General features: G+C 34.6%; 1 long non-coding RNA gene across 1 annotated transcript; it reads left to right on the plus strand.

Annotated features, from left to right (window-relative positions):
- Positions 1-220: 220 nt before the first annotated feature.
- Positions 221-1,572, plus strand: LOC127841472 (uncharacterized). The gene is made up of 3 exons (XR_008030999.1): positions 221-365; positions 970-1,054; positions 1,366-1,572. It is a non-coding gene; the product is annotated as an uncharacterized LOC127841472 (long non-coding RNA).
- Positions 1,573-4,373: the final 2,801 nt, after the last annotated feature.

Genomic DNA, 4,373 nt, shown 5'->3' on the forward strand with positions numbered 1-4,373 from the left:
TCAAAGCTAGGTATGTTTATTTAAAAAAGATTTCAGAAAGTTTTAAATTATAAGTGTAAAAATTAAAAACACATAGACATTTGATCACACTGGGCTTGATATAGTTACTTTAATTAATGAATTCATTCCGAATGTCTACATACGTCGATGAGTCAAAACACTTAAAATTGTTAACATCCTGAACATCAATCTAACTTCAAGGTCCAACAACATCCGCATTCTGAAAAACATGCATTAATAAAATCATTGTAAATTTCATACATGTGACTCACCTAAGACTTATTACCGGTATATAAACAACAATATTTTAAATCACTTAACATCGGACTTAACCACGTATCAAGTTAAGACTTCTCTTTTTGATTGTAGGTAAGATTTGATTTGATTGTTATTTTCTATTTGTCGAACTTAGCGTTATATTTCTATATAGTAAAACGCTTTTCATAATATAATTATGAACGTATCAAAATTTATTCAATATGCATTTTGTATACAGCTTTGTAGATTAATACTTGCGTTGCTTACATTAAGTGTATTTTTATATTTTATAATATATACCTTGAATACTATGTTTGATTGATTATTCAAATCGAATGTTTTATCTTTAAAAAAAACAGTAAAAAACGAATGGTTACACAATTTATTTAAATTTAGAATTCAAATCTTTACAAAGTATGTACCAATTATTCCACATGTAAAGCGTTATATTTCATATACATATATTAAAAGTATGTGTTTGCCAACTTTTGAAATATTTCATTTACACTATTTAAAGAATTTGTTCAACATGTTTCGATACATTTCATTTAAACGTTAAACGTGTACACTTCACCTTTGACCTTAAACACGTAACATCAAATCATCATCATCATCATCATAATCATCATCATCATCATCATCATTGTCGTCGTCGTCGTCGTCGTTATCATTATATATATATATATGTACATACTGATGTTTTTATTGCAGATGGCTAACACATTCACGTGGATCTTGGTGGTTGCCACTGTAGTCGTCTATGCGCATCCCCAGTTCGACGATTTTTCTTTAGGCCGTAAGTATTTCGAGCAATAGTATGTACAATTAAATTCTTAAACGAGAACATGTTTGGAAAATGCTGCGCCAATATATTAATAAACGGCGAGAATTTCATATCAAATTACTAAAAGTTGTCAAATGGACTGCAGCCATTAACCATAAATGGACCTAAATCGAAATATATAACAAATTCGTTTTTTATATGGCTGCGTATGGTGTGTTTGGTCGTAACTGAGTTCCTTAATTTATTAATGTATTATATATATATCACTTGATATATTTTCATGATCTCACTGTACACCCTTACGTATTCGTTGACTATTTTAGTCGACGCAAACTGTTTGAAGAAAACACCTGAAGTATACCGACCTTGCAGAATGCGAACGATTTGGACGTTCGACTGGTGCGCGCTTAGGTGTGTTCAGCGAACTGGATGTTTCCCACCTGGTAACCTGGTCAACGCATTTCCTTCGCAACAAGGTTGTTACATGTATTGCAGCAGACGATACGAATAGGTGTATGTCGTGTAATAAAAAAGAGCATAAAGACAACATACAATAGAAATTATGTCGTTTCATTATACCATAATAAACTCTACGCATGAGCTAATAGATCCATATGGGGTTCACTTCACCCACCTCTGTTTCCCGGATGACATCGTGCATTGTCACGAAGACGGAGAGTTCCTCAGTACCGTGAGTTGACTCCTGACTGAGGTACTCAAGCGTCTCACTAGTCAAAGACTCAAAGCGACTAAGCGCTGTGTTCGCGGCCCATCACACTAACATCAAGGTTTTCCTTGGTGTATTCACAGACCGTGTATGTACTTGCAGACCTTTCCGCATTAGCAGGTCACTAGTCCTGGTGTATTCGTAGTCGATTGGGAAGTCCGTGTCGATTCCAAAAGTCCGTCAATGTGAGTCTGTCATCCTCCCCACCTCTCGGTAGTCTCTGGGGGTATCTTTCGTCTAAAGTTTGTCCACTTCTTTGACGTTCTAGCCTTTTTTATAGAGCCGTGCTTTCTATTTAATGACTTAAAGACAAATTTATTTAGACGTGTAAAATATGCATTGTCTTAACAAAGCGATATAAATCGAAATAGAAAGCATATCTATTCATGCTAACAACGCGTAGATTATATTCTTGGACCCAGCGAAATCTCGCGGCTTTTTTGATAGTTGGTTCAAACGACAATCGCTCACTCCGCAAACGCAGAATTTACGAATACAAATATTTACAGCGGAATTCAAGATGGCGGGCCGGTTGCACTCACATGTATTTTTAAATTGTATAGTTTATTTGAATCCCTGTAGTTAATTGCATGAAATTAAAATGCCGTCATTAAAATCAGCAAAGGATTTGTGTTTGCCTTGGGAACTGAAAAACAACTACATAAGTGTATACACAGGTAGGTTTGCAAATAAAATTATATAGTAGTTCGGATTCGTAGTTTTCGGACAAATACTGGTTCATTTATCAAATAATCGTTAGTTAGGTGCCATGAATTTTGACAACCTCTTTTTGTTCTTGGATAACTTAAGTATGCATAAAATTCGTTACCTTGACATATCTATGCTTTATTATTACAGGGCAACATAATGTTTCATGTTAATTAGTTCTCTCTTTAAACCTTTACTCATGGCAAATAGGCCCTCTAGGGGAAACATATTGGGTGATATACTATGCTAGCAGGACCCCATCATGGGTCCTTTAGTGAATATACTCGGGCCACATCTTGGGTCCATTACCATTTCTTATTTTCATCAACTTTCTCCCTTATGATCTTCATTTGCAAAGAATGTTCACGAGCATATATAATTATTCAATGAATTCGTTGCGAATGCTTCAGCAGTTAGGCATTAAATTGTTCAAGAAATGTAATCCCGTTCACATAAAGATACAATTGCTGAGAAGTTACATGTTATACTAGACGTAAATGATAGAATGATCAAAATAAGGTCTTAGTTTGATTGGCTAGCCATAGGAGTTGAATCACTGAGCAATCGTAAATTGTCGATTCACATAATAGACCCCGAACTAATGTCGAATACGTTAACAGGAATAGCTTCGTAGTTAAGAATACATTATCCGACTCATAGATTGGTCAGCACTGAATTGGCATTCTGTTACAATCAGTCTGAATTTATTTTTGGACGTATAGACAATTCGATATACATAATGGTATTGTTTCCACTGACAAACAGTTTGGACAATGAAATATATGAATTAATTTCTTTCCAATTCCTCTTGACAATGATATAAAGAACAACGATGCTAATGAATTTACATCAAAACCGCGTTATTTAATCTAAAACGAAAAAGACCTATTATTCACATTTCCAAATGAATCATTCTTGAGAGACTGTTTGACAGCAGGTTCAACAATTTTATGTTAACATAATATAATGTTTGAAATCGAATAAAAACAAATTGTTTCGTAGAACTCTTGAAACACGGGGACAATGCAAAAAAGTTTGGATAAATTGATGAAAAACATATCGTATACTGATCCAATAAATGTTTACCGGAATTTAAAACTTTCGATCAAAACTCACAGGATATACTAACTCGGTCACACAAGTTAGAAACAGACATGCAAACCTTTGTAAAAAGGGCAGAGAAAACCCAAATTGTGTACCATAGTCTAATGGAAGCAATGCTCAACGGTGAAATTTCGATAGAATCAGGTTTATCCACTTTCGATATAATTGAAATCATAGGTATATAACTCACACTCAAAACCACACTATTTTTGATATTCCTTTCACGAAAAGTTCGTATCTTATCAGCGATTACGCTATTGAAACCAGCTGCTGCTCAACATCTTAAGTACGACAATCCCAACACGCCCTCACCACTTCAGGAATTTCCAACAATCTTAATGAGTCTCTGAGGTATGAGCATTTTATTGTCTGTCTGGCCATAATTTATGTTTTCTTGTTAATAAAAATCCTTCGAAAATTGCAAATGTTCAAACGACAACGTGACACTCTTTTGATTTTACATATATCAAATGGTTTAAATTGTATTGATATCAATATCTTAAGCTTAGCATCTTGCCGATAAGAATGAAACATTGACAGTGACCTTGATCTTTGAGCTAGTGACCCCAATTTCAATAGCGATCATCTACTGTCCAAGGCCAATGCACATGCAAAGTATCAAGCCAATCGGCCAATCCGTTGAAGAGTTATTGATCAGAAACGATGTTCAAGCTTATTGAGACAGTGACCTTGACCTTTGACCTAGTGACCCAATTTCAATAGGGGTAATCAATTGTTCAAGGCCAATAAACATGTGAAGTACCAAGCTAATCAGTCAATTCGTTTACGAGT

The sequence above is a fragment of the Dreissena polymorpha genome, chromosome 8, assembly GCF_020536995.1.
Source record: "Dreissena polymorpha isolate Duluth1 chromosome 8, UMN_Dpol_1.0, whole genome shotgun sequence".
NCBI lineage: Eukaryota > Metazoa > Mollusca > Bivalvia > Myida > Dreissenidae > Dreissena > Dreissena polymorpha.